Raw genomic sequence first — 12,178 nt, forward strand, 5'->3', positions numbered from 1 at the left:
GTGAACTCTCGTTTTGAGGCACTTGAATCACGTTTGTCTGCTCTTGAGAGAAAACGGGAATAATGCCATGTCAGGCATTATTTCTCTAGCCAATTGGTCTTTTCAATAGATGACTTTGAAGTTGTTATCGCAGGAATGGGAGTGTTCCTGAAGCCTTCTATTAACGCATCGTCCGGTCTGGTCAATATACACGGCACCGCAAGAAAGCGGAAACTTATAACAACTCCAACACTACACGAAATGAACATTGGTCGATGCTTGACCTGACACCCACCCGTTTTACCACGCATGCAGGCTAATGTCAGATCTCTTTTTTTGTTGTGCGCAGATACCACATAACTTATTTGGTGCCGAAAAAACAACTTTCATGCCGTATTTGCCCTCATACGGACGATGCGTTAATAAAAGGCATCAGGAACAGTCCAACTCCTGCGATAACAGCTCGTCACAGTAATCTATTGATCTCGCAGTCCATCGTCATTCATGCGGTTGCACGCTGGCATTTTCTGCCACAACGATTCTTTTTAGACATAAAATCCAATTGGCTAGAGAAATAATGGAAGCCTATCACATGCATAGTTCTGGAAACACTTGCGTCAGTCGGCTTTTTGTAGTGGTGTCGCAGAATGAACTTGATTTCCTCAAGGGTGCCCATTGATAGCGCGATTAAGGACGCATCCAGTTTATCTTCCTATGCCCAGAGTGTTTTTCTGATTTTGTTTTTTTTTGATGGACATGTGCGCATTAGTTCACGCCTTGTATGCCGGTTCTGTTTATGTTTGTTTTTGGAAGATGTATATATACTTCCCTTCCCGCAATAGACTTCATTTGATGTCAGCGCTTGTTTTGTCTATTCTCCCCTTTTGTCCGTGTTTTCTGCGCTGTTGTGAATAATGAGTACAAATCATAGTTTTTCCTTATCGTCAGTTTTCGGTATTAAGATAATATGACTTTGGGTAAATGACTGTGGAAAAAATCCAACATCAATACTCTTCTAAAAATTTGGAGTAGGACAGCAGATAACACAGATTTAAAGGTCTTATAAATTCCCTAGAGAGGCCGTCAGGCCCCAGACTTTTCGAAAGTGGTAATCGATGAATTGCATCTTCCATTTCATCCGAGGTTATAGGACCACTTATTATAGCGCACTCATCCTCAGAAAACGGCGAAACCATAGACACCCAGCGCGCTACACGAATATCGTCAGCAATGCTTGAAGCGGCAGTAAAAAGCGAGGCGTAGTATTTTAAAAACTCGGTTACTATTTCATCTGTACTTGCGATCAGGGCGCCACCACAGCAGAGCTCAGAGGCGCGCTTGGCACTCATGTGCCGACGCTCATCAAGCAAGGCCTGTCTAGTTGGGCCTTCACAGTGCCAGCACGATTGCTGCGGGATCGTGCACGGGCCTCTTGAAAGCGTTCTGCGTCGAACCTCTGAAGTTTTAAAGTTGCAATTTCTTCTGTGTGCGACCCTGGAGCCTCGCATTCAAGTTCGTGCAAATTATAAAGGCTCTGAAGCAGCCGTTTCTCCTCACCTTGCTTAAAGTAAGACCTCATGGAGCCGATCTCAATAACTACGCCACGAATTTCATGTTTCAACATCTCCCAAGCTGCAAATAATGGTACTGCTATAGTCAAACAAGATTCCAAAGCTCTCCTCACTGGTTGCTTGAAGTCCTCCTCATTTAGCAACGAAGAATTAAGCTTCCGCAGTGACCACTGTGGCTTAAATTTGAGACGGACACATTCTCCAATCCGCGCAACGATCATGACATGATCAGAGAAAAAAACAAGTCTGACTTCGCACGAAATACACCTTTTAAGGAGATCTGCTGAAACGTAAATCCGATCCCGACGTGAATGCAACGCTCCTCAAATAAATGTTAAGGTGGGTGAAAATCCGGTATCACACTGTGCTATCGCTATGCTATCACCGCAGCCGACCCGGGTTAAACTGCAACGCACTGTCGTGCTGTGCATTTTCCGCCGTCGTCATTACCAACTTACATCTGTGCGCAAAATTCACGGAAAGAAAGGAAACGCGCATAACTGGCTCCCTGGGTCAGTGGACACCTCAATCAGGCTTTGAGCAGCTACGTAGCGGTATAGCGGTATAGTGACAGAGATGTGCGCTGCTTGCGTTTGCGTTGACAACGTTTTGGCAGAAACGCGGAACTGGAGATATAGGCCGTCAGAATTCATGGGGTTCATTACCGTTGGCGTCGCCAACGTTGTAGACTTCGCTGATTTTGATAAAAGGAAAGGCTCATAAATGGCTCCCTGGGTCAGTGGACATCTCCATCGCGCTTTTATGTGCTTGGCATTGGTGTCCACCTGCATAAACCTGCCGTCGCACAATATTTTGTGCTTAGCAATGCTAAACCGCCAGCAGTTTTTTTTTTGCTTCTGTTCCCACTGAGAACAGAACGTACTTTCATTTGTAAACGCGACGTTCTGCCAATCATCGAATGTGCATTAAAGACGCTCTTGAACCATGGCGATCCCTTTTGTTCTGGCATTGTCGGAAAATAGGGGCTTCTGTGTAGCCGCCCTGTTTCTGCTACCTGCTTCCCTTAGCCGTTGCCTAATCAGTTGATCAGACACATTAAGTCCGAGGGCAGCGCTTATCTCAACCGCTGTTATGAATGGGTTGTCACTAACACAGCCAGCAATCTACAAGTCTTCTTCGGTTGTTTGTTTGTTTCTTTTGGAGGGGGGGGGGGGGGGAGAAGCAACGAGGACCATTTTCGATCCGGTCTTTGTCCCGGTAGGCATGCAGGTATGATTCTGCCCGCTGAAACCTCAGCCACTCGTTGGTTGAGTGATTTTCTTCTGCGATGAGCTGCTCAACGACGTTCCTATAATTTGGAGTCTTGTCGTTTGGGATATACGGGGTGGCATATAGCTATTGCAAACTGCAGTGAGCGCTACCTGTAGAGCAGCAAGACTTTGGTTTGAGTTTGTGAATGGCGCCGTCCTGTTTTTGCGTGTTCTCGCCTTTGTAGAGCAGCTTCACCTATTAGAGGTTTTAGAGCGGCCTTATAGCTTCACGGCCACGCTGAAGCTATTATGCACTCATAGTGTTGACAACTTCCCTTTCTACGGATGAAAAGAAAGCGTTTACGTCAGAAGCAACAAATGAACGATCCAGGTTCTTCGGCTGATCTCATGTCTGGGCGTGTTTGGCCTATCTTGAAATTTTACTTCCTCGATTGGTTGCCACAACAGTGACCTTCGGAACATAAAATACGAGCAAAACCATTCGCCTACTAACGCTGCCAGTTCGTTTCAAGCGCGCTTATGTGGTGTGAAGTCCTTAAAGCTTTGACCGATTTGTGGGCATGCACTTAGTCTCAACCTGTTCCCGACTTGGCTCCGTCATATGGCGCTGACGGACAGAAAAGTCGCCTATCGCGCACACTAGTTAAAGATTTGGGCACCGTACATTATATTTTTGTTCCCAAAATCAAGTTACAGGCCTGGGCTCGACCAAAAATTGAAAAGCAATGCGGAAAAATGGTATGCGCAAAACCCTCCAGGCCAAGAACCCGCTCCATCCAATATTGTGCACTTGAAGGCGTGAAGCGGAACGCCGAGATATTCAGGGGGCACGTCATTTTACTCCAGCATAACGGGGCCTTTTTGAGCCCTGCGTACCAAACCACAGAGCCGACTATCTCCAAAAGTTCATCTCAACGCCACGGACGATGCAAAACTGATCAGCTGTGGATACACCTTCGTCAATGCGGCTTGTCAATGCAGAAAAAAAAACGAGATCATCAGTACATGCAAGCACTTTGACTTCATCACCCAAAAACAGTGAAGCCATGAATATCACTGTCATGGAGAACACTGGAACAAAGCGGTCCCAGGTAAAGGACAAATAACAACGTGGACATTAGACAACTTGGCTTCACGGAAGACACGATTAGCACAGGCGCTGTGAGATTTTTTACGGTATTATTCGCCAGTAATGCATACACATTCATATTCTGACTTGCCCAAGACCATTGTGCATGTTGGCTGATCAAGCGGCAGGTGGAGAATGTTTTACAGAAAAAACAAAAATAAAATACTTAAAAACATACGCATGAATTTTTTTTTTACTATACATGACACTGTTGTTAATCTGACAGCTCAATAACAGATACAAGACCATTCAAACTGTAAACAAGGCAATACATTTGAACAACAATGTCTTAAATGAATCATCACCTTACACTTGTTACTTGTAAGACATGACTCATCAGGTATTTCATTAAATATAGCAGCCGCGTAGTAACTTCGCATCTTAGCACAATTCGTATAGACCCGATGTTTAACAAAGCGTTCTATATTTCATGAAGTAACATCTTTTTTTCAAAGGAGTTTTATATACGTTTGGATAGTAATACCGTGCCACCACAACAAAAAAAAAAACATTTCACGAATTTGGAGAATGCCTAACTCACTGCAATTCTACTTTTGTTATTCGAGTGTAATTTGGTGCCGTAAGTTACAGTATTTACTCTTCCTCTTATTAGAGCGTTTAATGCTTTAATAATATGTCCATTAACAATCAAGCGAGTCGAACATTTGCTGTAGCAAAGTTGCGTCCATTTAAGTGCAATAGATCCGGTATTGTCATGCTATAGAAGAGGAAACAAAGGTGTATGGAGAACACACTCACATGCCTTCGCAAGGTCAATCTCAAGTTACGCAAGCTGCTTGCGGGAACATGAGAAGATTCGAGAATTGCACTATCGGAGGCAAAAGTGCCCAAGAAGCGCCGCCGCCGACTCAAATGCATCGTTGTGTTAGCGGTGTCACCTGGTGGTCCGTGGATGGCGCGTCCATTTTACGCGCCTGGAAGCGTCTGTTCTGCCTCCCTTGGTCTTTACGCAAGAAGAAGCCCACCACGCGATGAGTTTACAAGCTGGCGCCCATCTCGACGTATACCGCCATTTGGATAAGGCGCCAGCAGTCCGAATTCCTTTTCGGATCTTTTTGGAACGACGGAGCAGAACGACGTGATCTTCCTTTGCGGGAGAAAGGGTTCCCTGACCAGCAGCTTTGGCGAGGCGGACGCTCCGTTGTGTGAACAATTGGGGGTGATCACGTCGTTGGGAGAAGAGGCCTTCTCTCCCGCACGGAACAACGGCCGCCGTCCCTTCCCATCACTACGAAGCGCCGCTGTTCGAAGTTTGTGGCCTTCCCAAGCAGCTCAGGTAATAGGCCCAATATTGGAAATGGGTGCTTTCACTCTGGTCCTTTGGCGAACCGGTCTTTGCCAATACGTTTCCAATATTGGGCCGGTTACTGCGCTGCTTGGATTGCTGGGCGCGTTACTTCCAGTTAACCCTGGTCAACGACTGATGAATCCAGGGCTGGCTAACCATGGTGCTGCATTCCCATCATCACCGGTGTTGTAGGACGCTGCGGCACATCGACACCGCCGCCGGAAGAGCAGCGAGAGGGCAACGATACCGCCTCCTGCGATGGGCGGCTCCCCAGGACATCGTGAGTGGCTGCTTGATTGGACGTCGATAATGCAGCAAGATTCCCCGGTTAGGGATCTGGGGAAGATCGGCCCTATTTAAGCAGCCGGACGGCTTGTGTGCGAGACTCTTCTGATTTCTGATTTCTGCTTGTCTTTCTAACGCACTTTGCGTACTCCTGTAAATATGTAAACTGATTCCCTTGTAAACTCCTCTCCTCGAGTCCCGTCCCTCCTCGTCATATCACAGCAGCAGCCCTCTGAGCAGGAGCCTGAGGACCTCGACCTGGCCGAGACGACCCGGGCGTACCAGGGGCCCGCATCTAACAATGGGCTCCGGAAATAGTGTCGCATTCATCTCTGTACACTGCCTTTCGCTTAGTAGGGCTTAAGTATTTTTTTTTGAAAACCTGACGGTCAAAAGTTTCACACTAAACACAATTTGTTCAAGGAAACCAAAAATGTCCCGCCATGTGCCGTGTTCCGACAACAGAATCTGGCAATGCATGCACTAGCCTGAGCTGACATACGGTGCGTAAAAAGGAGTCTTTTACATCACGCAGAAAAAAATCTATTTGCAATCTGCCATATAAACAAGTGCTGCAACCCAAGTCGTCCTACCTTAACGCGCCTGAACGAATTCATGCGGCTGTACTTCTTTTTAGAGGCCCAAACAGATATGATAGGAACGCGATACAACTTCTGCACCTAACCAAGAGCAATGCAGTACTTGCATGAAGTACCAGAGCTTGCTTATCAAAAAGAGTACGTACAAGTTCCCTTGCGAAAACAGAAAAATGTGCGCTTTTCAATTTGTTTTTTTTTTCCTGCGTTGCTTGCACTTGCTTTTGCCATTAAGGCCCTGCATGACGGTAAAACTCCAAAGGCACACGTAGGTACTTTACAGGGGCTATTAACCATGCTACGTTACTGAAAGCGCCATGGGTAAACTGCCATTATCCGTGCCAGAAACCCAGGTGCTTTCCCCAGCTTACCAAACTTCAACTGACCTAACTTGAACGCTTTACAGCATCAACTGTCCTAATGAAACTATCTTAACATAGGAAACTGACTTCATCTGCGTTTGCTAACAGCTTCACTTCAGATGCCCGTACACGAAAACCGTGAAGTGTCGTTCCCTATTGTGTTTAAGCACAGACTTTCTACATAAATACAAAACAAAAGGGTGTTGATGGGGCCTCCCCGGCGTACCGATCATTGCTCACTTATGGGGACTCCCAGACTTATTTACCACTAACCTGGTAGTGCAGTTCTGGTAAGCCAAGGCCGCACCCTCTCTAATAACGGAACCAACGTAAATGTAGTCTAGAATGCAAAACAACAGTTAATGTACCACACAGTCAAACGCTTTCTCCATGTAGAGTTGAAGAACTGCGACCCGGACATATGTAGCGTCACGACACAGGGAATTAAGTTTCAGGAGGGTGGGGTGGATTAAGATTGATTAATGTGGATTGAGAGTTGATTCCACTGAATTAAGTTGCACTAGGGCAGATTAAGTTAGAGTATGGTGGAATACAGGTGAATTACATTAGATTAAGTCGCAGCAGTAGGGTAGAATAAGTTGAATTATGGTGGATTATGAGTGGATTACATTGGTTTAAGTTGCAGTATAGGGCTTAATAAGGTGGATTACAGTGGATTGTCGTAGATTAAGGGTGGATTTACTTAAGCAAGGGAAATGCACAAAAAAAGACATGGGCGAAAAGAGCACAAGGACGGGCGCATATTCGCGACTGACTTTATTCAGAAAAAAAAACCCATTTATAATTTTTGCAAGCCAAATCATTGCCTAAAGCGCACATGCCAGCAACCTTTTTTCTTTGTTGTACAATTTGATTGACGCATCACTTACGCAGTTATCACCTTTATCCTCAATGCAAAAAACCTCTGCCAGCTCACTTGCCGCCTGGTCATGACTGCGCCTCAAGATTTGGGTTCTAGCCAGCAAAGGCCGGCATGGCTTACCGGGCGTAGACAAAGAGCATGCGCCACAATGTGAGGGCAAATTGGAACCTTTTCCGTTCTTCATTGAAAGCTGGTGCTTCCCCAGTCGTTGGTTTCGCGAGTGGCGCTCCCCATGTCAGTCGCGAGTATGCGCCCGTCCTTGTGCTCTTCTCGTCCGTGTCTTTTTTTCCGCATTTCTCTTGCTCCCAACAATGTGCACTCTTAAGGGTGGATTCTCGCTGATTGCGGTTGATTAAGAGTGGATTACACAGGATTAGGTAGAATTAGGTTGTATCAAGAGTGGCTTGCAATGAATTAAGTTGCAGTAGAGTGATTAAGCTGAATTACTGGTGGATTATAGAGAATTGCTGTGGATAGAGAGTAGATTACGTTGAAAAGGTTGGGTTTCGTTGATTGCGGTGAATTAAGAGTAGATTACTTGGGATTAAATTGTAATGGGCGATTAGGGTACATTAAGGGCGCATTAAAGTGGATTTGTGGGTGGATTAAAAAGACGAAAATGATTTTTCTGTCGCAGCATGTAAGTAGCCGTAAGTGCTCTCGATATTTTTGCCTGTTTGATCGGTTTTTGGCATGAGCACGGCATCAGACGATGCGTATGATGCAGGCAACGCATACGATTAGTAGGCTTCGTTAAATACTGCGAAAAAGAGTGACGCCAATTCCTTCTTGAATGCTTCACAAAAATCTGCGCTCACGCCAGCAGGCCAAGGCGACATTCCTTTGTTTAAATTATTTATAGCAAATCATACTTCTTCATTAATTAGCTGGTCTAATCTTGTTTTACGTTCGTCACCGTTACGAGGCACAGCCCCTAAAAATGCTATTTAAATCTATTCCTGTCAACTTGCCTATAGCGAAAAGTGCTTGACAGGAGTAAAAAAAGGTGCGTGATACTACTGTCGCCGGATGGAATATGGTCTTTCCCTATTCAATTTCTGCGATATGTTTTCGTCGAAAAAGCGCTATTTCCATGCCCCACGCCCATTTTGTGGACGTTTCCCCACCAGCGATCTCTCTGTGAACATATCCGGCGCTTTGCTTTCCTGCGCTAATAATTTCTCAAGCAAGGACCTTCTTTTAAACATGGCTTTCATCTTGATGTGTTGTTTCAAGCAAGGACCTTCTTTTAAACATGGCTTTCATCTTGATGTGTTGTTTGAAAATTTCCCACTGCTTCTCAAGTTCGGGTATTCCGTCATGAGTTGTTTTAATAATTTCGTCGGTCACAACTTCAGCTCTACCGACTGAGCTATCCGGGCTTACAGCAGCGCACCTGCTATTCTCTCCTTTGTCCCACTCCACCGCATGACCACAACCAAATTGCGCTACGAAGAGCAGCCATCACAGACGAAGGTGGGGGCGTCAAAAATAATATTTAAGGCCTTTCATTGTTTGCTTTGTCACCAATGGCTTGACAAGAGACTTTCAGACGAGTATCCGTGATGGGAGAGGAGCAGCGATCCTTTGAAGGGCAAAAAAGTCACCCTTCGCCCGAACGGGGGCTCGAAACCCGGAAAGTTAGGTTAAAAGCCTAACGCTCTACCGACTGAGCTATCCGGGCTTTTTTTTTTCTTTATTTCCTGGCTTTGGAAAACAACACTTCACGAAAAAAAGAACAGACAAATCACAAAAGCAATAGTACAAGACAATGAACACATTGAAAGTCATACTCAGCCAGCGTCAGGCTGGCTTCGTCACATTAAAACTCCCGCAAAGACAACAAAGGCTCTACCCTTGAGAGCCAGTCGGGAGGTTCCGCAACCGCTTTTTGTATAGCGACAAACCAATCCATAGACTCTCGGAAATGAATTCGGGCAGGGCGCGCTTCCCTGTCACAGTGATAGCCTGCCATTCTGGAGCGCCATATACAGTGGAGACCCAGGAGCATAATTAAATCAAATGGAACTCCGTCGTCATTATCAATGCTTAAATATCGAATGCCATGCGAATCTAGGTGGAAATCTTTCTTCATAGTCCGTTGCAAAAGATCCCAAAAATAAACCCCTTCCCAACAATGTAAAAAAACATGGTCTGTTGTTTCCGGCTGCTTACATATTAAACAATGCGAACCCCAAGGTAAAAATAAATCCTTTCCCTCGAAAAATTTCTTTACTGGCAACGTTCCGGTGTGTAACTTAAAGAAAAAGGTCTTAGCTCCTGGCGGCACCTGCATTTTCTTTACCCTCTTTAAGACGTCTGAGCCTGGGCCTCCACTGTATAAGGCTCTATACAAAGGTTGTGGCAAAACAGTGTCGCATAAATCGTGGTACAGCTTTTTCCGTTTTACACAGGACAAATATTCATTAGAAAAACGCACTGAAAGAAATCTAACACTTGCGACGACCTCTCTGTAATAACCGAAAATACCACACGTAACTTCTTCGGTGGAGACAACAAACTCCGGCAGTAGGCGCCGCAGCCTAACTTGGCAGACAGTGCGCAAGAAAGGGTCAGAAACGTCGCGAAAAAACAAAAACCGGTTGACCACTTGCCGCAAAAAGAGGTGTCCAAGTCCCAAGCCGCCATCTTTTACCCGACGGAATAAATTTGTTCTGCTGCAGCGTTCCCATTCTGCAGCCCAAACAAAGACAGCGAAAATCCTGTGGAGCTTCTGGACGTTTACACGCGAACAATGCAAAACTTGCATAACAAACCAAAGTTTACCGATAAAAAAAAAAGGTTACATACAGTAGCCCTGGCGAAAATCGATAAGTTGGCACCTTTCCACTTCTCCGCTTTTTCCCGTAGCGCTTTCGTCTGCTCTTGCCAATATTGCTCGCTTTGGCGGTAACCATCAAGCTCGACGCCTAAGTACTTGGTTGGGGTTTTCGCCCACGAGACATTTGCAAAGTGCTCACGCTTCGATGGCCACCGTCCATGCCAGAGCCCAAGGCACTTGGCCCAGTTCTCCCCGCTTCCGGTAACCTGAGAGAACTCTCGGACACATTTGACAGCCTCGGTTATACTCTCATGGTCAACCGTGCAAACTGCAACATCGTCCGCGTACGCAAGCAGCTTCACCTCGGCTGCTTGTAACTTAAACCGATTTACGTTATCATTGTTAAATATTTTAATACACAATGTCTCAATATATATATAAAACAAAAGAGGGCTGAGAGGGCAGCCCTGTCGCACCGAACGCTGCACGCTAATAGGGGCCCCCAGACTCTTATTTACGATCAATCTCGTCGTGCAGTTTCGGTACGCCAGGGCCACGCCCTTGCGGATAACTGACCCAACATTCGCATGGTCCAAAATAGAAAACAAAATTTCGTGATCGACGCAGTCAAAAGCTTTCTCAAGGTCGACCTGGAGAATGGTCACCCGACCATTCGAGTCATCACAACACTCAAGCACACTTCGCATCTTATGAATATTGGACATTATTGACCTCCCTTTTATCCCACACGTCTGGTGTGGCCCAACTATATCCTTAATCACCGTCTGCAACCTCCGAGCCAAAACCTTCATAAAAATTTTATATTCAACGTTCGTAAGTGCTATGGGTCTGTAGGCTGTAACCAGTCGCAATTTATCTATTTGATCCGTTTTAGGAATGAGCACCGTGTGTGATGACCCATATGACGGAGGCAGTGCATTTACTGTGTAGGCTGCGTTAAAGATCACGTTCAGGATGGGGGCAATTTCGTGCTTGAATTCTTTGTAAAAACGCGCGCTGAGCCCATCTGGTCCCGGCGATTTACCGGGGTTTAAACTGGCGATTGCATGCTCCACTTCGGCTTCAGTGATAGCCATTTCTAATCTCTCTTTTACGTCATCACCGAGACGCGGCATCGCCGCCAGAAACTTATCTTTAAACGTGATAGTGTCTACCACGTGGGAAGCGAAGAGCGCTTGGTAATGCTCGTTGAAAGCTGCTTTTATGTGGTCGTTGTCCGCCGACAAGACACCGCCCCATTCTTTTTTGTCGATGTGGTTTCTTTCAGCGTTTGCTTTTTCCAACCCTAGCGCTTGTTTTGATGGCGTCTCCCCTGCAGCTATGTCTTCTGCCCTTGTCCTCACTAACGCTCCCCGATACCGTTCTTCTTCCATCAATTCTAGTTTTTGCTTTGATTTCCTTACATCTTCAGTCCATTTCCCCGGCGCTAGAGATTTCTGTTGAAGCAGCCTATGGAGCAGCTTCTTTAACTCTGTCTCTTTCTGTTTTTCTTGAAACCGTATACAGGCAGCCCTCTCTATTGCTTTAATTTTTATAGTTTCTTTACACAGCTCCCACTGTTGCCATATGTGCATATTTTTACCGGGGCCTATTTTTGCAATTTCTTCTTTTACTATGCGGGTATACAGTTCGTCCTGCAGGAGTTTATTATTGAATTTCCACATTTCCCACGAAAAAGAATTCCCTCTCTTTACCATCCCAAAACAACATTTAACTAAACAATGGTCTGAAAAGGATACTGGCACAACTTCGTAACTATTACATTCAGGTAAGACATCAACGGATGCATAAATGCGGTCCAGCCGTGCATGGCTAGAACCCTGAAAGTGTGTGAGCTTTACTGCACGCGTTCCCTCAAGACACTCTGCCACATCTTCCATGTTCCATTTCTCAACCATTCGCGATAACACTTGTGTGCTGGCATTTCTAAACGGTCGAGGGCTTGTCTTATCTCGCGCACTAAGAACACAATTAAAATCGCCCAGGACGATCAGCTGTCTGTCACTACGAAGGCGCTCTTCGATGCTAT

General features: G+C 45.7%; 1 protein-coding gene and 1 non-coding gene across 3 annotated transcripts in view; both read right to left on the reverse strand.

Annotated features, from left to right (window-relative positions):
• LOC149353124 (uncharacterized) overlaps positions 1-12,178 on the reverse strand; it is a 117,591-nt gene that overhangs the window by 84,882 nt on the left and 20,531 nt on the right. The window lies entirely within an intron of this gene.
• Positions 8,958-9,030, reverse strand: TRNAK-UUU (transfer RNA lysine (anticodon UUU)). Its single transcript has one exon. It is a non-coding gene; the product is annotated as a tRNA-Lys (tRNA).

This window comes from Amblyomma mixtum, chromosome 3, assembly GCF_055824585.1.
Source record: "Amblyomma mixtum isolate Tamu chromosome 3, ASM5582458v1, whole genome shotgun sequence".
NCBI lineage: Eukaryota > Metazoa > Arthropoda > Arachnida > Ixodida > Ixodidae > Amblyomma > Amblyomma mixtum.